This window comes from Patagioenas fasciata, chromosome 1 (genome assembly GCF_037038585.1).
Source record: "Patagioenas fasciata isolate bPatFas1 chromosome 1, bPatFas1.hap1, whole genome shotgun sequence".
Taxonomy (NCBI): Eukaryota; Metazoa; Chordata; class Aves; order Columbiformes; family Columbidae; genus Patagioenas; species Patagioenas fasciata.
The window spans coordinates 25,730,701-25,754,024 of record NC_092520.1 but is presented as its reverse complement, the minus strand read 5'-3'; the positions used below and the strand labels follow the sequence as shown (position 1 = coordinate 25,754,024).

Below are 23,324 nucleotides of genomic sequence, written 5' to 3'. Positions count from 1 at the left end.
AAGCTTAGAGGTGCTAGCCTAAACAGTGTGTATGCTGGGTTAGTCTGTCAAAAAGCTCTGTATTGTAAATTTTAATTTATCTTTGTAAGAATTACAAGCTCCTGTTCAAAGCGCAACATTACATAAAGCAGTTCATGGAGGCAGTATGTTTTACCATATTCCCCCTCTGGAACAGAGAGGAGTTTTGTATTACATTAATCAGCTTCTAAGCCCTGAAGGTCACAATTATGCGGCCACTATTTTTCAGTATTAGTGATTTTAGTACATGATTAACTTTCATGTGTGCATCATTAAGATGAGGAATTGTTTTTGAAGTTTCAAATAGAGCAGCAGGTCTTAGCTGTAGTATTTGCCATACTTGCTCAGCCACTGTTAAAAGGGATGATTTATAGAAAATCCAGCTGTGAGTTTTCGTTTCTTCAAGAGCAGGAGGCGGGACTAGAAACCAACCTAAAACTGAGCGGAGCATTGATCAGAGGAGAAATGATGTAGAGCACAGCTCCGCAGAGAACAGCGAAGCATCGTGGAAGCATTAGCTGGCAGTGATAAGGAGGCGGAAGCCACGCTCAGTGACAGAGGAGCCATCTGTCAGGAGCTGGGAATCCGATTTCAAGAGAGCAGAAAATGAAGTACAGAAGAAAGTGATTTTGGTTCAAAGGTACAGTGAAGCCCAAGGATATCTGTGGACAGTAAGTTTCTATACTGCAGCAGGGATATTTAATACAGCAGCTAGTACTGTTTGGAAGGGATTTTCAGCTTTGAAAACAGACATAAGTAGCTCCTTTATGAAATAGCTTTTACTTAAAGTTTTTTATTTATTTTTAAAATGTAAATAAGCTTATCTGTTCGAGGTGGCTTGTTTAAAAACTTGTAAACAAACTTTAAAACTGCTGGTGTCCATCATTTCAAAGGGTGGTTTTGTTTAATAAGGTCACCTCCTGTCGAGGATAAGATTTGTTTGTAACCTTTCTGAAAAATATCATGGAAGAAAAGACTGCTTTGGCATCAGTTGCGAGGTTAAAAGAGTAGGCAAGAATATTTTTTCTGGAAAGGGGAAAGGATTTCCCACCCAAATAGATCTAAACTAACTGGAACTACAGTGTATAAACAGCCCGGGGCTAAATCCTACCCTCACTTACACTGATGTAAGTCAGGTTTAAGTCTACTGCAGTTAATAAAATTACTCCTGATTTAATTAAGGATAGAATTCGGTTGCACATTTCTTAATAATGAAAAAGCCCCATGGTTCTTTCCAAAGTGCATTTTATGTTCACAGATTATTAAGGACTTGCTTTAAAATATGTTAGCATTAGTAGTAAACTCACATTGTGATGTATCTTTTGTCACGTATTTGTATCCCTATTTGAAACCAGCAAAAAAGCCACTGTGAGATATTGTAAGCAATCCTGTTATTTCTTCTTAGCAACTTCTCAGATAAGGGATGCAATGTTCATAGTTTCATGCTCGTTTCAGTTCGGTGGCTCATATTTGGGGTGATATGCTTTAATCCCAAAAAGGTTTGTGAAACTCCAGCTGGGAGTGATGAGGAGATATTAGCTGTAGCAGAAAAGTGACAAAATCCTGTACAAGACCCCAGACTGTATTATTGGGAACTAAACTCTTCCATTACAAATTGTACAGAAAAATTACGCTTGTTGCAGTGGTTTTAATGTACGAGTTAGAAGCAGAAGCATTGGCTGCTGACTGAGGGAAAAAAAAAAAACAAAACACAAACCAAAACCCACTCACTATTATGGCCCAATATGGATGACAAAACACTGTAGCATGTGTGGGAAAATGGCTGCAGTCCAATGTCTGGAACCATTTATCTTCTGGTAGAGTCTGGAAGATGACTGTTTTATGTATTTTACAGAAATCCCTGCTGATTGATTTCATTTACTTAGGGGGAGGGGGCACAGTGACTGATGGTAGGGACAACTGGGGGGAAAAAAAAAAAAAGTGGATTCTTTACATTATCCTGACTTCCTGTTCTGATCAGGACTGTTGGCACCCTCAAGGGGACCAGACCATGCTGGACAGCCCGGCATGTCCTGCCACCGCTTTTGCTGCTACACAGAGACAGAGGTTTGCTTCTTTTTTTCTGGGTCCCAGAGAGCTAAAAAATGTGGGTTCTGCTTACACTAGTGCTGGGCACGTTTTGGAAATTATGATTTGCAGAAGTCTGAGGAAGAATGAACAGAAATGAATCCAGATCTCTGTAGCCTGCTGGTAGCTTGGCTGATGGTGAAGGAGGGCAAAAGAATTAGTGAAAAGTCTGAGGGAAAGGTCTGTTTTCAGTGTGCAGGGCTTGCTGAGATGGCTCATCCCACTCTTGCAAATGAGGTCTGTATGCTAGAATACACTTTTCTTCTGATGTTTGTTGCTAAAGTAGCCGCAATTCCCAGTGTTTCTTAATTTGTAAGGAATAAAGAGTTTGTCAAGCATGGTAGAGACAACCAGGATATGCTGCACATCAGTGTATTTCCTTTACCTTGCTGTTAATATTTGTGTGTGCTTTGCCTGTCTGTCTGTCAAGGTGTTTCTCTTCAAATCAGTTCACCTCACATCACAGCATGGCAGTTGCTTGTTATATCCCAGGAATATCTACAGCCATTTGCTTTCATGTTGCAAGGAAGCAGTGCCAGCATTTTCATATGATGAAACGAGAGTGGGGGTATATGTTTCCTAGTCAGTACTGCGCTACTGTGTTGAGGTTTAACCAAAATAGGGAGAAAATGGATTTTTCAATGGACAATACTACTTCATTTTGTACTCATCAGTCTCTTCACAGGGTCCTCTATTAATGGTTACAATGCCAAGTCCAATGCAGGGTCACATAACAAACCTGGAGAAAGAAAACTATATTGTGTCTCACATCCAGTTTCCCAGGCATAACCCTTAGTACAGTCAAGAAGTTCTTCATTAACAAAGTGGGAAAGCAAGCAAGCAAGTTCTTCTACCTTACCCCAACTGCCAAGGAAGCTTCACGTATCTGTCAAGTATTTTTATCACTTTGGTAGGAGCTATAAGTACTGTGCTTAAACAGGAATAAACCTGGCATCACCTCCCTTCTGAACAGCATCCTGTGCTATTGCCCTGTAGTGTCATTCAGCCCACTGAAATTCTTTGGCTTCACTGGTCATCATGTTGTCTTGATGTCATCTTCTGTGTCTGTTTATTTGTTGAGGATGTGCTTATGGCTATCGGACATCTCTTTGTTACTCATGTGTTGACCTCTGATTTGTAAGTTTACGGGAAGTTAGACTAATTGTAACCTTTTCTACATTCTTAATTTTTTTGGCCTCCTTTTCAACTACTACGTTTTGGTTGTCCTCTCACAGAACACTTTCTTGTTGGGACCATCCCAGAGGGATAGCTGGTTTTGCTCTTGATTAACTGAGTTTGAGCGTTGCCCGGTTTTTGGTAGATCTAATTGAGGAGGGCAGTAGGTAGTGCCATGGGTTTCAGGTGAAGGTATCGGTTCTTTTCCTTGGATGTGCCACTGACCTGCCCTGAGACACAGAGCAAATCTAGTGTCCTGGTGACTTGTCATAGTGTCCCAAAGGGGAACCATCTTCCTCATCAAGAGCACTCGCAATGAGATAGTGCTGGCAAACAGATCCAGTTTAAGTCCAGTGTCTCCCTTTAATCTTGCATTTGGGTAGAAGGGGGGAAAAAAATGGTCTAAGCTGATGAAAACTTGTTTCTTCATCCAATGGGACTGCATTCTCCTGGTAAGTTGAAGCACATTTGGAGACTACCAAGCCCCAACCCTTCTTCATTTGTCAGATGGTAGCCATTTTGGCTACTGTCCTCACAGTCCCTATATTTTTATTAGTCAGCTCTTAAGTCTCTTCATTACCTGGAAACATCCTTCATGTGGCCACCATGAAGGTGCCTTCCTGAGTGCACTACGTCTTCAGTGTAAAATATCTCAGAACATATTCCACACACACTGCACAGTATTATCCCATTTTTTTAATAAATGTTGTCCTTTTGTACTTTACTGTATAGTACATGAAAAACATAGGCTGGGTGATATTGCTACAGCTGTCTCTTTTTTCCTTATCAGATACATTAAAACCAGAAAATTAGATTTAAAAAAAAAAAAAGAAAGAAAGAAAAAGAGACCTCTGTAGGCTGTGGAACATTATAAAACCTCCCACTGAATGTCTGCACAGGATATACAGTAACAGCAAAACTGTTATGTACTAAAAGAGCTCAGAGTAGGGGCCAACGGAATGCAATGCATGAGTGATTTATTTATTCATTTATAACCCTAACCTAGAATCGTGAATTTTTTGCCGTCCCATAAAAATGATGACTTCATGTGACCCTTTAAAGCCTTCAGCATTAAGCGGCATTAAGTTGATGGCTACTTGTTTTGTACCTTCAGTGAAAAATTGTGCATAAATCAAGTAGACTGTGCTTGTAATGTACTCATAATCCTCACAAGGAAAACTCCCACCCAAATCAAGTGATCAAGAATGGGTTTTTGAACTCAGCAGAAAGGTCATCTCATAACAAATATGGGGGTATAATATTCAGGCCACCCAGGCAATTTTTTTTGGCTAGGACATTGCTGTAATTAAATGATTGTAAAGCTAAAACAATAATAGGATTCTGACTTAAGCAGATAAAAGCCAGGGGAGCTACATTAAACTCTGTTTCCAACCACTGGACATATCCAGATGAGCTAAGCTCAATTGTTGCTTGAAGAACCTTTTTGCACAGAGAGACAGACAGGATGGGCTGAGGTTGAGTGCTGAATGTTCTGGGGTTTGTGTATTTAAATCAAGCCCTTAGCATTGTTTTCTTCCTTAATTACCTCTGGATTGTTGATTTATTGATGCTTTTGAAGGCAAGTGCACTCAATAAAACATCATCATCCTTCAGTTAAATCTGTGGACATTATAGACAAAAGAAAAGGATTGATTGAGAGGACTTTTGTGGAGGTGGTCTTCCACTTGCAGGTACAAACACCTCTTTTGGAGGTGGTTCTGAGTTACTGAATAGCAAATGAAAAGGAAAGTCTTGTGAAATCACTGGTTAGGGCTGTCTCAGTTCTTGAAATCTGCCAACATAGTCAACAGTTTGGGCAGAAGGTGAATGGGAGCTAGTGGTCCTGCAGAAGGCGTTAGTGGCTGGAGCATCTTCATGGAGCACTGCTGAGAGGAGCGAAGGCTGGACTAACCTATTCCATAGGAAATGGTCCTTCCATTTGGAGATGATTTTGGGGAAAAGCGAAGTACTATTTGCTTGAGCACTTGTTTTGCAGGCTTTGAACAGGGATGAAAACCATGAATGACAGCCCTTTGCCAGCCATGAGAACTGATGTACAGTGGAAAAGTCACAACACGGTCCTACCTGGCTTAGTTTTGGGGAAGTACTTGGAGCTTGCCCTTACTCTCTGCTGGGTCCCTATGCCCACACCCTAGACCCCAACTCCAAAAAGCACCTCTGCATTTTCTTTTTCAGTGCAGCAGAGCATAGCATCCAGGCATTACTCATCTCTCTGTATCTCTCCTTTGTCTTTGTGTCCCAGCAGCTTGGACACCTAGAGCAGCACATAAACCCTCGCCTGCCAGAGAAGAAGGATTTAGCAAATTGTGTGTTCAGAGGATATTAATTCATCACATCCCTCCACCAGTGGCTAACAACCTACTTGGGCAGCTCTGTTGTATTAATTTGGTTTGCGGGAATACACACACAGGTGAACACGAGCGAATGTGGTACAATGATGTGTACCTCTCTTGTGCTTCTGAGCCACTGAATTCAAAATACAGATGTATGTTGATATTTAGCATTCGCATGGTGCATTAAATCACCATAGGCCTGTAGGAGCATGTCTAATTTTTACATCCAAATTAATAGAAGAGGTAATCACCCATAATAGTCACTCTTTTCATCACTTAACCCAATGAGAAATGAAGACATTATTTTGTTTGGACTGTAATTGCTTATACATACCTGAAAATACCATCCCGTATGCCCAGTTCTTTGTAAAAACACCACGAGTTCGTCATTAGAAGCACATTTCAGAAAGCTGCATAGTGAGTTAAGTTCACATTTTAACTAAACTGAAAATTAGGAGGCTGACCCGGATCTGAGTGGGATATCTCCTTTGGAGGTTTTCAGTGAACTTGGTTGCTGAATGAGCTAAACCAGTTCATTTACAAAAACTGTTTGAAAATCATTTTTCAGAAAATATAGTTTTAAAAGCTTGATACTGATAATGAGCATGCTGGCAGACCTTTAAGGCAGCAGTCAAACACCCTCATGCTTCGTATTATTTATTTATATGACATTTATATTACCCACCCGAGCTTCCAGAGCAAATTCAATAGACAGCTATAGTTCTGACTTAATTCCTCAGCCCTGGTTGCTATGACATCCAAGTTAGGAAAATATCTCCCAGCTCCAGGTGTCTGAGCACACAGATGGGTGAAACATGAGCAGTAATTTAGGGAGCCATGAGGTGGTATCCTACGACCAGTGGGTATTGTCCATCATTTTTGCAAAGAGGGGGCAACAAGTTGAGAACATTGCTAGGAAACCTGAGCTTTATTTAGTTACAGCAAAAGAAGTAGCTTCTACCTGCAACCTACGTTTGTACTGAGAGAGCTTTGGTGGTGAGCTATGGGATAATATCCTGAACTATTAAAATTAAATCCAAAATTAGTGATTAGAAGGAGCCGGCTGGTATCACCTATAGTCATCCTCAATATCATCTCATTCTGGGATTCATTCCACTCAGCTCAGTGGGATTATCATAGCTGTTGAATAACACAGCAGAACTGAGCTTTCTAGTTAAGACACATATAATGAGAATAGTACGTAGCGTGCAAAAAAATCCTTTCTTATTTACAGTCTTGGTACTGAGAATTTGTCCCTCGAGATGTGAATAATATAATACAAATAGGATATGCAATTCAAAGTTTTTATCCTTAACTATGCTCAGAATTGGTATTCAAATATTTTGGTAGAGTTTCTTGTCCCATCCAGTTGTCACTGTTTTAAGTCACTTTAACAGAGAGAATTAATTTTCATTGAAAGCAATATTTTCCCAACATTTTTTTGTTTCCCGTAAGAAAAGAACTAGAACAAAGACTACCAAACAAAATACAACTTGTCTAAAATCTCATAAAAGCTCTTACACAAGAATCTATCAAGCCTGGGAAAATATGTGTTCTTTTGTAAAAACATATTTTTCCTTGAAGTCACTGCTAGATTGCAAAAGTTCACATAACGTATTGGTATGTGTATGTGTTTATGTAAGACGGACCTCTGTATTTCACTTTCTGATGTCAGTGTTGCCTTGGCAACTGTATCTTATTGATTAGTAGAATATATATAATTTGTTTCAGAGCTGCATCATCTTACAAGTTCATTTTTCTTTGTGAGAAGTGGTTTTATTTTCTTATTCTATGAGTAATTATTTTTCTGATATGACAAATAAGATTCTTTCGATCCTTTTGGAGGTGGTTCTGCGACTGTACACAAAACCCAAGAAAGTTTGACAAATGCATGCTGATAAGGGAAGTCATTTAATACTTTATTTACTGATACATGCATTTCTTATTCATAGAATCATAGAAATTATTAAAGTTCTCTTCCTGTATCTGTTAACCTAATATCTTATCTATAGCTTGACTGGTAACCAACCAGAGACTGTCCATGCAGTTCCAGTTACTAGACTGCATGGTGGTTTTCCTCCAGAGATTTCAAATTCCAATTAGTAATACTTCACAAGATCTCTTTGAACTAAGTATTATGATAGAATTTATTTGACACTTAGGTAAGCTGAGATATATGGAAAAACCACCCTCAAATAAGAGCACATCTGAAATAATACTGAAAGTAGCTCCTGGAACTCCAGAAACTTCTACTCTTTTTCTACCCATTATGTGTTTTTCAGGTCTAATGGTTGGTTCCTGACTTAGGACAGTAGCATTTAACAAACTCTTGTCCTGTTGCCCTCATGCTGGACACATTTATGATAAGTTGTGGTCCTGACCTGAAAACCTTTCATTTTCACACAAACTGAGAAGGGGACAGGATAGACAGGGCAGGATGGTTCAGATGGTGTCACTGCCTGATTACATGCACAGCTGGAGATATCCCAAAAATCCCCCTGCTTTTGGTTTTGTCCTTTCCTCCTCTGTGTTTATTTGTTTCATGTTTTATGAAGATCACAGAAGCCAAGAGCAGGCAGGGTGTGCAGCTTCCCAGATCAAATCAGGCAGGGGAGCAATGAGAAAAAAATAGGGAGGCCAAGGAGAAGGAGAAGGAGTACAAATAACGGATGGGAATGTAATGGAAGTTCAGCCAAATGTTGATGCAAAAGCTGTCTTTTTTATGTAGAGCTGAAAGCATAGCCATCCCTACAGTCCTAATATTAACAATTTACAAATTATAGCAGTGATTGTATTTATATGTCATACAGAGTGTAAATGATGGGAATGGGTTGTCAACACACATAGGAAAACAAGTCTGAAAATCTCTAGCACTTTCTTTAAATATAATAGTTCCTGACAATTAAATATCCCATTCGTTATCTAAATATTTATCTCCAGTGAAATTACAAGAAGTCCACAGTCAGAGAAAACCCACACTCTTCTGTTCTCTGTCTTACAGATTAAATTATGTCTGCTTTTGAAAGAGTGCATGGTTTCTCTTTTTATTCTGTTTTATTTTTGTGGATAACTTTGAAAAAAAAGGAAGAGAAAATAGTCTGCCATTGATGGCAAGCAGGGACAAAGACACTGTTACTAGATTGTGGTTTTGAAGGCTGTTTACCATACTAAGTCAGAGACCATAATGTGAAATAATGTTTTTAATGTTCCTGATGAAAACATTCAACAACAGGCCTTCCTAGCAACAAGGCTCCACCTAACACAGAGCCTCGTTTTCTTGCAAGGATCCTGAAGTTTTACATCGATTTTCTGGGCCAGTCTTTGGCAGCAACAAGACTAATTTTTTCCAGATGAAAGTCAAGCCCATTACAATTAGCAATACCATGGTGTTTGTCTGAAAAACCAAGAAATGCTGGCATTTGCTAGAGAAGCAATGTGCGTGGTGGGGAACCTAGTCCCTTTAATTCAAGCTTTTAGTTACTTGGGGTTAAGCAGATGGTCCAGTCCATTCGTCATAGCTGCTTAAATTCTTTGTACAGTCTAAAGAGAGCAGCAGTTGCGTACTGAAGACCTGCAGGGGAAAAGCCGTTCCCCCTCTCCATCCATCCACCCACCCAAGGATGATTCAATCTGCCTCATTTAAGTAAATATCTCTTCCATTGGGAATATAGAGGAACAATATGAAATAAATGCTGGCAATCTCCATGCAGTTAGAATCCATTTACTCATTTGAATATGGATGTGACTTATCTTCCTCTTGCAAAATAACCTAAGAATTAGAGCACTCATCCCAGAAGGAGGAGATCCTGGGCTCTACTCAGTTCGAGTGGGTTGAGCTCACATTTTCTACATTTAACCCAGAGGAGCTAAACTGCTGCCTTCACAGGATGACCATCCGTAAGTCTCCCTGCTTTTGTTTCTTAGCCTTTCCTTTTTCGCCTGCTGTGAGGACTGTAAATCCTGTGAGGTACCAGCTCATTTGTCATTGAATATTTGAGCAGTATTGACTGTAATAAGGTTCTTATTTTGGCTGAGATTTGTAATGAAATATAAATAGTAGTAACACTTCTGTAAATTTCTCCCTTCACACCACAAAAAATGCTGAGTAAAAGCTTTGTTCAGGTAGATGCATTACATGTTTTTGACTGGTATTGGTAGAAGGTGGGCTTTGTACAGCCTTTGGTTGTGACATGGTTTGCAGAACAGCAGATGATCCTCCAGTAATATTGGACTTCATGTGTATTTCAGGAATAGCTGGCTGCTCGTTGGCTACATGACTGTTTCCTCATTTTTGGTTATCTCTTCTAGAGAGATTTGTGCTGGAGCATAGTAAATCTGTAGCACTTTTGTACCTATGTAAGTACATGGCTCAGGGCAGGGGTAGACTACTTGGTGCAACAGCCCCTCAGCATCTTCTTCTCTTGGAGTTTCTGAAAAAGGAAGGGGTGGGAGGAATGGGGCTATGAGGACAATGTGAGGGCATTATGCTGTGAAGACATTATGCAGTCACCTCTGCAACACTGCTGAAGAATGCAGCAGTGTTTTGTTCCTCGTATGAGTCATTCTGGAGCTGCCAAAAGTCAGAGCAGCCTATTGCCCAGTGATGAGTAGTGGTTGACCTTTATTTCTCGCCATTGAGAAGACTGTAAAATTGAGCTAAATGAATTGCTGTCTGAGCACTAGCATCAGAGTAGCCTAGTTTCCTACGTATTTGGATTCCTTCCTTCCACCTCACTGAAACCAAGCCCTTACTTCCCCTCTGCGTGCTACTCCCCAAATCTTTCTCCATCCCTTACATATTTGTTGGCAAAGCAGAACATATACTGTGGCTGATACAGAGTGCTGCTGTCTGTTGCTTCTCCGCATGGATAGTGGGTCACCCCACAAATGCCTTTCCCTTACTGAAATACTAATTTTCATCTTTTTCTCTACCCAACACCAGCTTTTCTATAACATAGTATCTTTGACACCTGCCACCCCTGTCAGATTTGACTGAAACTGGCCAATAGATTCTGAAATTATAATTGGGATGCAGGAGGGTGTCCCAGAGAGACAGGTGGCATGAATATTCCTTAGGAAGCAAGACTGTAATGCAAGCAGAAATTAAAAGCATTATGAGAAAATTAGTAGGTGAAGTTCTATGAATTGCATTGTGGAGACGGGCATGTAAGGAACAGATTTTTAGGTTTGACATAAAATATTTTAAATTATTATAGTGAAAAATTGTTGAGCAACTCATCATAAGGAAAATATGAGACTCACCCTGCCAATTCATCCCTAATGTATTCCAGCCCAGCAGATGGATAACCAGTGATTAATTTGGCCAGAGCTTATCAAACATGGTAAACAACTATACAGCTTATAGATGGCTAAAGTCATATCAGCATATTGTCCCTGTAAAGTGGCAGTTTGGTCATCTCCTACTTTGACACTTTTAAAGGTATTATTAATTCTATGTACACTCTGTTAAATAACATTTAAAAGATAAATAAACTCGCATGTAGCACCTGAAACTCTACTAAAATGTGCATACAGTCAAGGAGAATTTTAGCAGTTCATTAATGCTTTGTTAAGCCTTCTATCTCCTTGTATGTCTCCCCATCTGCAGTTACAACAGTATCATGGTTCACACATACAGATTGTTCTCTTCCATATTAAAAAAAAAAAAAAAGTTTAACTATGAATGATCAGATTTTTTTCCATTCATTTGGAGCTGATCTTGAACTATCTGGGGGGAATTCAGCTACTGACAATTCAGGAAGCACATCTAGAGGTGCTACTGGCTACTTTTGAAAATTAGTTTTCATCTTGATAATCATATTGGCACAAATTGTTCATTAAAACTCACAGAAGTCTGATATATTATACTGACAAAAATATTTAGGATATGGAACCCACCAAAATGTTTATATTTTAGTTTATCCTTTGATTCCAGACCTGAGGCAACTTCCTCCTACAGCTGCTGTAGAGGTTTTTATCAATCTGAGTCTGCATAACTATCTCCCACTTCCATTCTGTGGTGATCCACCGTAATACACTTGGGTAGACCTTCAAAGTGTCCACTTGGCTTGGGATCTTCTCATGCTGTCACCACTTCTGAAAGTGTGAGTTATGAGAGTAGTGGCTGGAGACTGGGTCTGCCTGCAGACCTGGGTCTCCCCAGTCCCTCCAGTACACAGTGGGCAGAAACTGTGCAGAGCAGGGATCTAACATCATATCACTTTAGTGTCCTGAAATGCACCATCACTTTGAAATTTTTACCCCAAATGTATCATGTGTCTAGTCTAAAAAGATTGTTTTGACTTAGATTGTGCTGGGGAGAGAAACTCTGTCTTACTCCACATGCAAAATGATTTTCAGTTCATGCCAATTTATATGCACCAACTCCAGGACCGAGTAGGACTTGTGTGTACGTACACTTCAGGAGAGAAATCTCTGCTTGAAAAACTTGACCCAAAATGTTGTTAATCTCAGAGAGAATGTACTCTGCTATTTGCACAGCAGGTCGTTTAGTTTCTGCATGAAAACGGTAATAAAAATATACTCATATTTATTATTTATCAAAGGAGACTTCTAGTGTGTTTTCACAGGGTTGGTCATCCCTGCATAGCCCATCTGGGGTGATACTGCAGTTTTTCCTCAGGGGGAGAACTGCAAAGCACCATCCTGGGCTGTCAGATCTTTATCTCGCAGGATGCCCTCAGGGACCAGAGCACTCTTAGAAAAAAACATCTAACCTGAAGGTGCTGAGCATTAATCTGAAAGCCCTTCAGTGCTCATTTCCTAGACTGGCAGCAAAATACCCCTCTTGAATAAAGGAGCACAGCTTAAAAAAGCAACACCAATGTTATTCCTTCAGAAACACGATTGAAATTAAATTCGATTTTTGAAAATATAACTTATCTCAGTGTGAGGAGGGGTATGAGGGGTTTCCATGTGGCAGAGCATTCATCCAGAAAGAAGTGTGGGTGAGTAGGGAATTTAACAGGTAAAGCACTATGTTTTCATCTGCAGTGACAAAATACTTCAGGGAGAGAGTCTCTTCTAACCTAAGGACAGAAGGAGACTTTTTAAAGGGATAGCATGAACCAGTATGTGCATTGAATCAAAATGTCGCCACATTAGGGGCATATTCAATATGAGTCCAAGTTTGAATACTTCTGTTGTGTCTTCCCCTCAGCCTCTTATTCCTCTTGTCTTTATAATGGGCCAATCAATAATTCTTTCAGGCCACCTTTCCTATTTGTTGACAGGTATACATTTACCTATTTGAATCAACATAGCATCTTTAGGAAGTGATTTAAAGAGATTAAGAGAACTGGTAGTCTCAAGGTAGCATGTGCTTATTGCAAATGAACTATTTAGTCTCCCTGCTGAAGCATTTTAGTGCAAATGTCCAAAATGGACGAAAGAAGAGATGACTGTAAGGTTATCACCGTGAGCTCCTGGAAGCTTCTGTAGCATAGATGGCCAAATTCTTACCTGAGAAAACATGAGGTAGCAATGATATTAGAAAGATAATTATTGGAAGAAAGAATTTGGCAATCTGGAGACTGCTTTTTAGAAAAATATCCTGACTGTAGTTAGGATGTAGGATTTTAGGAAAAACATAAGGTTGGAAACTAAAATTGTTTCTAAATATATCCAGTTGTACTTTATATTAAAGAAAATTCATTTTAGTTAGAAGTCCCTGTGAGTACTGTGAAAATCTGCACCTCTAATGTACACAACATTCTGCATGTGTCACAACTTGGAGTCAAGGTAGATGCCCCATACTGTGTGCTTTGAATTCTCGATGGATATTACAGGTATTTACAATAGAAATATTTTGGGGGAGGCTGGCAGAAGAGAATTAAAATCCTTATAAATTTTGTATATTTATGGATAAAATATTTATGAAACAAATTCTTAAGTAATTCCAAAGTAAAAAGTATGCATTATATTTCACTTAAGGATAATATTTCATCCTAACATACCTGGAGAGTCATTTGTGATGCTGTCCTTTGTTATCTTTTCATCCCCTGAAAGCCATATATGCCTTAGGAGTGTGGTATAAAAATGAGCTGGTGCTACTGGTTTCACGACTCACTGCCGTATTTTGAGCAGTTCCGTTAGTGCACAGCTCTTAAAGGCTGCTTTGGAAGAGTCTTCACACTTATTACAGATGCTAACGTCCTGATCTCTTACAAAATTATGGAGGAGAACATTTTACCCTTTTAATTTCAAAGCATCATAAAGTCTTGTAGACTTTTGAGACCGGTTGCCAGATGTGATTAAAAATTAATGGAGCAGAACAATTGTACCTGATCCTCCTGACAGACACTTGAATAACAGCTTTTCCTAAAACTGCCTTTTTAAATGGTTCTTTTCGCATCTGCATTTCTCTCCTTTCTGGACACAATGACAACTTCCTTATCATAAAAACCAGAAAACAGCAGTAAAGGACATTTGGGGATTCTTTTTCTACAATTCCCTACAAAAATCTATTTGGATTCTGTTCATTGCACATAGGGTGAGCTACCAAGACAGACCGTAAAGTGAAGCATAAAACTGAGTCAACAGATGTTAAGCAGGGAAGCAGAAATGCATCAGTTTAGTGGTACAGGAGTTGCCTTCAGTAACACACTCAACATGTTCAAATTGAAATGTAGCAGACTCTATTTTTTGGGAGGGATAGCCCAACTGCATTATTTCAAAGCTTGTATTCATTGAAAGAGAGAGTAAATGTCATCTTCTCTGTGTGCTGTTACCTCAGCCTCGAAATATTTTAAAGGAAAGAGAATAGAAGAAAGCAGGTTGTGAGGAGGCGCATGATCTCTGCATTGGTGCTTTAGGAGGTCATCGGGGAGTGCCATCTGAAACTGAAGAAAACCAATGATATAACAACAAAGTAATACTAATTAATGCTTCTTTACATATGCTGAGCATTGCAGCAACACCAGCTCAATGTAGAGACTTGGTTATACATAGAGAGATTTGGTTGTTCAAATCCCATTGATCTTTTTGAACAGTTACATATAAGTATATATTTGATTGAGCCTTTTCTTTGCGAAAGCAGAGAAAAAGTCGTTGCTATTTATGAACTATTCATAAGTCTTTGTATACAAAAGCTTTTAGGGCTAAATTTTGATACTTTCACTCATACGAAATAGGAATGTACTCATCAGGTTATTCATGAGCAGTGAGAGTGTCTGGTGTCTGGCAAAAATGTTCACTGAGAAATATTTGTTTTGAGAGGTATTTATCATTAAGATTATAATTTGATTTTTTTATTATTATTATTTGAAAATACATACTCATGGTTGTTGAGACACAATTTTGTTCACTGTGCACTGTACAGGATAACCACGGGCTATTTAGAAGAGCGGTATTTGCCTGACACAAACTTTGTTCTCTTAAGAGCAGACTTTCATGATAATCTATCATGTTATTGTGACATAAGTGCTCACAGTTACTCATGGTCACAGTAGTTACGTAGTAGTTACGTAGTTACCTCAACAGGAATACTGTTAAATAAACAACTGGGAATTTTCTCTTCCATGTTTCAGCCAAAATACACTCTTAAGAGTTTCATTCACTCGTATTTTTGCTTTCCTGGAATCTCCTCTGCCGCCTTCTGAAACTTACAGTCATGCAGACCCTTCATCCAAAAAAACCTGTGATAGTTTGCACTGAGAGACCTCTGCTCTTTTGTATTCATCAGAAGAAGTGAGGGTTCACTAATCCGGGCACTGCAACTGAGGTTATCATCCAGCACCTCTTACAAACCATGGAAAGCAGCATCGTATGAAATGGCACCCCTGTAAGCAGGGGTGCAACTGATGCTGAGATGCCAGCATGGCAGGAATATAAGACGTTTGCAGAAAAACAATGAGCAGCTTTTTGAGTTTCTGCTGAATAGCTACAGATGTGGCGATCCAGAGGCAGCTAAATGTGAACTGAGAACTGAGCTGGAACTGTGTCATCAAAACACCTACTTCAGTGCAGAGCAGTAAATTTGCCACCTAGCCAGTTCAGGACCAAAGCAGCCTATTTGGTCAGGTGTATCTAAGGGTTTATATTTTTCAGAGTTGTCCTGAATCCTAAATATCTCTAAGGAAGAGTAAATATTAGTCCTGCAGGTTTCGGCAGAGGGTGGATTAGATGAACTTTCACTCTCCACTTCGGCATTATTTTCTATGGCTAATTTCAATTTCTTAGATAAAGTCTTTTTAAGATAAAAATAAGCATGGCCATTTTGGGGAGGAGAAAAAAACCAAGTCTTTTTTTTTTTAATATGGTCATTTTACAGGATGTGGCTACAGTTATTATCAGCCCAAAGTACATGAGTCAGATGGTGGTATTATCAAGTTATTCCTTACTTTGTGTTTGTGTAAGATCGACTGAAGGAAGTGTGGGTGCCTTCACATGTGGTGGACTTCAACATTTTCCCAAACTCAGTGACCAGAGCAAATGGAGGAATGAAATTTAACACTGACTCACTGAAGTGTCCTGAACAGTAGTGCAATAGGTGTGGAAATGGAGATGGTAAAATAACAGCTGGGGAGTCAAAAAGAGCGGTATACTTACGAAGATAAAAGAGAAAAGGAGCCCAGCAGTAAGGAATTGTCAGTTTTATTGAAAATACGGGAGAGATCAACAATGTGTGGATTTTTTACAAATCTGTTTCTTACATAAATAGTATGATGCGTGCCTTATGGCACAGTACAGCAAAGCAAGCAAGGAAATTAATGTTAGACATGCTGAAGTGCAGGGATTTTAATGACACAAATCTGTTGAAAATCCAGATCAAGAAAGCAATCTAATGCAAGACAACACTAAACTGCACAGCTGGACCCCTTACAACAGAAGTTTAAATTCATCTTTCTTTCTGAAGAAGACTACTTTAAATGTATTGCTTGATTTCAATGTAGGTTGCAGGAACATACTGCTATAAAAATACAGCATTAGTGGAATTTTCCGAGTCCAAAAATAATGTGGTGTGCAAATACTTATTTTATCTGATTTATGGCTTCACAGCCATGTCTAAGCCAGTACTGCCAAATAAAATTTTCTTTACTGTGACATGTATGCAGTTCTTCTTCAGGTATTTGGAATGATGTCTGACACATAAATCAAGCAAAAGTTTTCTTCCAGAAAAATTCAGCTATATTTATTTTTTTTAAGTCTAACTTCATTTTTTACATTTTAAAAGTGTAACTTCATTTTTTACAGTATCAGTGCCTAAACGTATATAGGTTTCACAAAATCAAGGATCCAGACACATGCAAAAAAACTGTGAAGTTGTATCACACAGAGATGTTTTTTTCTTAATATCATTGTAAAACCACTTTTCTGTACTTCAATAATTTAACTATTTTAGTGAATGAATATCTGTGAGGAAACCAATCAGACAAAAGAATAGCAGTGAATTTGCCCTCTGGTTCCCCAAAGATGAGTGTGTTCCTAAAACCCATGTACAAACATGTAATTGAAATAATATTTGCATAAATTCCATTTAGTAAGGATGCACTGGCTGATGCCAGTGAATGTTAGGGCACTTAATCAAACAGTAAATAGCAATGCATGTCTAAGCATTGATCATTTAATGCAGAAATTGTCAGGAGAATTAAATAGATCATTATGTCCTTTTGTTCTTTCTTTTTACTTAGTATAATATAATGTTGTTTTCTAAATCTCCTCAGGCTCTTTAATAAAAAAATATTTCTTCTCTTAATTTGGACAGCTGCATAATTGGGGTGCTAAATCATCTTCAGGGATGTTATCAAAATGGTCCTACTATTAGCAATTTTCTGTTTTCCCTGCTCAGTTTATAGCAGAAGGAACAGATTTAGGCAATTGCAGTCTGTTGTATTGCCTTAAACAAGCATTGATCATTATAATACAGTAGTTTTGAAACTGAAGATCTCTAGATCCCTTGCAGAGAGATCTAAATCAAACTTCAAAATATCTGTTGGGGTAGCCATGGGTATAGCCCTTTTAATGTAGGAAAATCTGATGCACAAACATAATTTAATAGAATTACAGGATTTTATTTGCCAGACTCAAATCATAAACCAGAAGCAGAAACTGGAAAAAAAAATCACTAAGTCTGACTTCCGGTCTTGACTGTTAGCTACACAAAATGAACCAAAAAAATAACTGCCTAACTCTAGACCCTATTTGTAAAAAGTCATGGGATCTGTGCAGCAGCATTTTCCGCTCTTGATGGGAAGGTCACAGCAGTGACTGCAAAGCTGAGGCTGCATTCACAGGGTGCCCAGTGTGGAGAAGAAGTCCAAGAGGAAAGCCCGAGGCTGGGATCTCACCACTCACTGCCCTTCCCTGCCTGCTGATCAAGCCCTTGGTGTTAACCCCTCAGCCACCCATCAATATTTGTTCTGCTTCCAGGTATTTCTGCTTGAAGCCAGTGAGAGGGACCTTCATCCTAGATAGCTCTGAGAAAAGGATAACAATCCTAACACCTGCGCAGTTTCACCTTTCAGTCAAATGCTATGGTCACCAGTGTATACATCAAGTGAATCAGATTTCCTATTTTTATCCTAAAAAGAGGCAATAGCAGGGCAGAATTCTGTCCTAAAAACATATGCTAAGATACCTCTAGTCAGCAGGAGGGACTTCAGCTAATGTTATGCCAAGCTACTAATTTAAGTGCTCAATGTATGACAAAGTTCCTGTAGTGACACTCTGCCAAAGAACAACTTAGCTTAGAAATGGCGCAGAGAGTGACATGGAAGTTCAAGGAAGCCGGGTTGCTGGTGGACACTGCAGCAATGACCTGCCCGTGCCTACTGAGAGCATTTCTCCTGCAAACAGACTACGGCCTAATTTCTCGATACAGTCTCAATTTCCACTGTATAATAGCATTAATGACCTTGACAGAAAGCATTTCCTAGGGATTAATAACCATTTGAGGTTTAATGACCTGAGGCTGTGCCTCAGGCCATCAACTCCTCCAAGCTGCTCATTAAATCCTTAGGGCACACAGTCTGCTTCAATCATTCCTGCTTAAGTATTTTCTCAGTGTCACCTAATAACAATATTCTCCCTGAGTTATTTCCTTTTCAGAGACCCTGGTGTTGGAAATGCGTTTGTCCTTAAGTCTTTGTGGAAAAAACTTCATTGTTAATTTTTTAGGTGACTGTGTATTACAAGTCGAAGCATTTACTCAGGCTGTCACTGAGTTTCTTGTGTGATGCACCAAAAATATGAACTGTTTGCTTATCTGCTTATAACCTCATAAGCTAAATTAAGAGCCAGTAGCCTCCCCCCATCCTAACACTGGTGGCTCAGCCAGAGGTAATTTATTTGAGAGGTGATACGGGACAGGCTACCACTTCCTACCAAATGGTGGTTTTGTACTGGCTCTAAAGGATACCCCAAATTCAGATCTGTACTGAAGGAACAATATAATAGAGAGTACATCTGCCTGTTGGAGGAGAAATGCCATTGCTAGGCCAATTTCTTACCAATGAAGTCATAAGTCAAAGATGATGTATTGTCCTATGTTTTGGTACATACTTGTGAAGGGTGAACTTGTTTTTCTGTCGAAGATTTTTCATTTAAGGGAACATTCTTCCCACATCCAGATGGCATAAAGTACAATTGGGTCTTAGTTAAATCTGCTGTTGTGGTATTACATCGTGTTCCCTGTTTATTTGTGTAGTAGTGTGGCGCGGCATGACCAATAGGCATGGCACAAACAAATTTCTATGAGAAATTTCCTCACAAAGTTTCTAAACTGAAAGAGAAGAAAAGCAGAGGGAAGAAAGCAAACAACAACAGTTGCAGGAAACCAGTACAGTGAGCAAGGTGCAGAGTTGTGCGTCTACAAATGGGTTATATTGTCTTCACATCAATTATAAGAATACCCTGGTGAGGCTCTGCCAGCATCACATTTGCACATTAGTCTCTGTTGTGCACTGAGCAACCAGTTAATTTGATATGTCTAAGGAGAGCTAGGACCCGTGCTCTTAGGGTGCTGGAAAGAGGAGATGCTCACCTACCTGAGAGGTCTGGGGACACCTGCCCTCAGCCTGACTTTAACTTAGAACCAGCTGTGCTGGCCCTGTGCTTTGAGCTGACATCTTTGGGAGACAGCATGCATTTCTGGGGAAAGAAAAGCATTTTGCTAGCAAATTCTAAAAAATTAGAAGTGCTTGGGGTTGTTTATAAGCTTAAGACAAAAACCTGAATACCAGGAATGTATAGTGTCAACTGCAGGGGAACTCTTGATAAGTTCAGCTTGGTTCTGGTAAGTGAGACACACAAATATCCTATGGAAACCAGCAGGTGAACTGATGAATAAGCCACAGATGGGGTGAACAACTCAGGTACTTACTTCCTTGCTTGTGTTTGAGATTAGTGGATTCTGAGGTCAAGTAACTCTAATTCAATGGCATGCTTTGTGTGGGAAATACATGCTGTTTGTGGTAAACACTGAGCACCTACAGAGGAATGTTCCTACATAAATCTCAAATCCCTTTGCAAACATGGATGCAGATCATTTACACCATCACTGCAAATGGAGAAAATCAGATGCAAATAGGTGAAACTAGGTACCTTAAGTCACACAGTACATTAAAAGGAGATGCCTCAAAAACAAATTTATTTCATCTCACTGGAAATGTCTCTGGCTTCATATGCCTGTTTCTCCCAAATTCTCTGTATAGTTCCTGGAGATGAATAAGCACTATCTGGGCACAACCTCTGGGCACTTTTTACTTCTTTTAGACACTAAAATAGATAAATATTTTCACAGAAGTGCCTCTCTCCATAGCCTTCAGGAGCACTTCAGATGAATAGCTTCAATGCAGCTGGAGATAGGTGAGGTCATTCCTACCCTTCACATCTAGAGCTCCCCATGTATATAAATAAATATTCTACACAGATGACAAAATGGCTAGATGTTTAAGCTTATGCTTAATGCTAAGCTTCTGATACGATCTATTGAAGCCTGGTTTGTAAAACCAGCCCTTCCACTGAGACTCTTGGGAACAAGCAGGTCTGTTCCTGACCCAGCCTTAACTCAGATTCTCCTGGCTGCTGTTGGTTTGAGACAAGCATACAGCATTGTTCCCACATAGATTTTAGGTGTAGGAATACACTTCTGGTTGGAATTTCCTTTCTCAAGTCTATTGAGAATTCAAATGAGAGCCAGATGAGTTTTTTCCTGTTCATTTAGAAGAAAAATGCAAAACATCATGAGAAACTTTAAAACTCCAGCACTCCCTGAAAGTCCTCACCATAATAACATTTTCCTGAAAAAGTTCTTTCCAGGGGGATTCAAGCTTGCAGGTGATAAACATTTGATATGTTTTTCTACCCCTGATGAGGAAAGGCCAGATTGGTAAACAATGAATGAAGGAAATGCTTTGAAATACATTCAACAAATAATAGCTTTGTAGGCTCAGTTTTGAGGCTACTTTTAGCAATTGGCTTTGGCTTGGCGTTGCAGGAAGATTAATGAAAATCTCAGTTCTGTTCTCAAAATCAGAGTCAGCCAATGGAGCATCACATATAAAAATTTCACCTTTTGGCAGTGTTGCTTTCCCTGCGCATTCTCCAGTGCAGGTAAAGCAGCAGACTCCAGGTGGGTTTGTTTGGGTTATTGCTTATCATTAAAGATTAAGCTCTACCAGAAAACAATAAACTGTAATGTTCAGTACACAAGTGTGATTACTTAGTAGTGAGTTTTCAGAGCGTAATGCGGTGGCCATAGTCTACCATGGTTCAGGATTTCTAACTACCATTACAGTGAAAAGAAATACTGCAAAATACAGCCCATCTCCTAAATAAAAATAACTTCATCACGAGTTCAGTTTTAACCAGTGGATTCAGAGCAACATGTGGGCTCTTAGAATGGTTATTTGAATCTTTAACTTCCATTTTGCTGAGATTTCAATGTCAGATTTTGGCTTCTCCTTTTGAAGACTGAGCCAGGCATTTTTACAGTGAAATCTGTAGGAGAGACCATCTTTTGTAGGCAACTGCCTGCTTTCTGCTTCTGTTTCTGTCTGGAGAACAACTTATCTCATCATACTTCTGGCATATCTGAGGCTAGACCCTGCCAAAATCTGAAAGTGAAATAAACCATCAAAAAAATGTCAGATTCTTAAAAGTGCACACCAAGGTCAAGTCTAGAAAAAGGCTAGACTTGGAAAATAAAGTACTTTGCCTTTTCCTTCAAAGCATATACAACCAATTTTAAGTCTTTGCGTTTATCTGTATGTCCCATTACTGTAGCACTGGACAGCCAGAAATGGCTCATGTCCTCAGCACATACATACATTCTCCTGGCCTTGAGGGGACAAGAAGCCAGAGCAGCCCCTGGATCATGCTCTTTGTGGAGCACATCTGGAGAAAGGGAAGGGCCCGAGCTGACCCTGGACGTGATGCAGCAGCTGTCAGGAAGCTTCCAGCTGGAGTGGGTCCGGGTGGCCCTGTACCCCTGGGGACGGCTCCCACCTCAAGCTGGGGTGACATCTGAAGGAGCGAGGTGTCCTCACACACTCCTGATGGCCAAGGGCAACTGCTGTTGTTCAGGGACTTATTTTCCCGAAGTCGAAATGGAAATTTTGATCAACAAATTGAACCTCAGGCCCCAAGATTTTGAATAGCAGCCATCTCTCATCTCTTCTTTAAACAGGGTATTTTAATGCTCTGCAGAATTACAGTATGAGGCACGCTGCCTTCCATCTCCTTAATCCTCTGTAAATTTACTTCTAACAGCTACTGCCAAAATACAGTATGGCACTCGCACAGCACATGCTTCTTCAGTGGTGAGCACAAAGCCGCTTCTGTTCAGAGGGAATATGTTGCAAGCCCATGAGTGACATACTGTGAGTGCTGAAGATTATGAAACATATTCTGAAACTGAGCAAGCCATAAACACTCAATTTTTCAGAAATAGTCACATTAATTCTGTCATTCTGCTTGGCAAATATATGTACACAGACCTTGGTGCATCCACGTAGCACACGTTGAACAAGCACCAAGTGCTGAAACAGTGGCTTGCCAGAAGCACTGCAGAGTTCAGAGGAAATATTTCAAGTATGCATTTCAACACTCTTCCCAGTTTTTATAAAACCCATGATCTTTGTTTATTTTTACTTCACTAGCCTCTCTCTTGGACTAAACTGACCTCAAAATCTAGCATGGAGTTATATTCATTGATCTGGTGAATGCTCTCCAAGTGATCAGGAATCAGGTCATGGCTAGGACAACTCATAACTCCAAGTGGGAAGTACTTGTTGGAAAGGCAAGTATCTTGTATCTGTCTGTGGCCAGATAGTCCTGTGAAATAAACAAGTCTAGAGATCAGCCGACAGCTGGAATAAATCATTAATAGCACCAAAAAAACCTCTCTTGTTTGATATCCAGGACACCTGATTGTTGAAGCTCGAAAGGAAGGAAGACCACCTCATGCAAGGTAGCTATGTGGTCCTCATATACCTGGAGCATATTTTTGAGCATAGTACACACTTTAGCGTATCGTGTCTCACATTTTTCCTTCCTAAGTAAAGAAGGATATTTTTTCCCTTTTTAAACTGAAGTGTAAGTGTTAAGTGATGTGTCTCATTTCCCACTGAAAGTCTGGCTGAGCAAGGCTTTAGTAATTTACTTTCCAAATATCTATCTATCTGGTAGTATTGCCTAGTGACCAAACCATATTTTCCCACAATGAGG

General features: G+C 39.5%; 2 protein-coding genes across 10 annotated transcripts in view; both read left to right on the top strand.

Annotated features, from left to right (window-relative positions):
* STARD13 (StAR related lipid transfer domain containing 13) overlaps positions 1-23,324 on the top strand; it is a 309,147-nt gene that overhangs the window by 230,195 nt on the left and 55,628 nt on the right. The window contains exon 1 of one of the 9 annotated variants that reach the window (XM_071804777.1): positions 471-658. The exons of 6 other annotated variants lie outside the window; for them this stretch is intronic. The gene's annotated coding sequence lies outside the window, so the exon portion shown is untranslated. Of the gene's footprint in view, positions 1-470; positions 690-1,999; positions 2,086-23,324 lie in introns of those variants that run through there. 2 more of the 9 variants (XM_065829857.2, XM_065829864.2) reach the window with 2 other exon arrangements.
* Positions 1-23,324, top strand: part of LOC139827249 (uncharacterized) — a 343,678-nt gene that overhangs the window by 294,423 nt on the left and 25,931 nt on the right. The window lies entirely within an intron of this gene.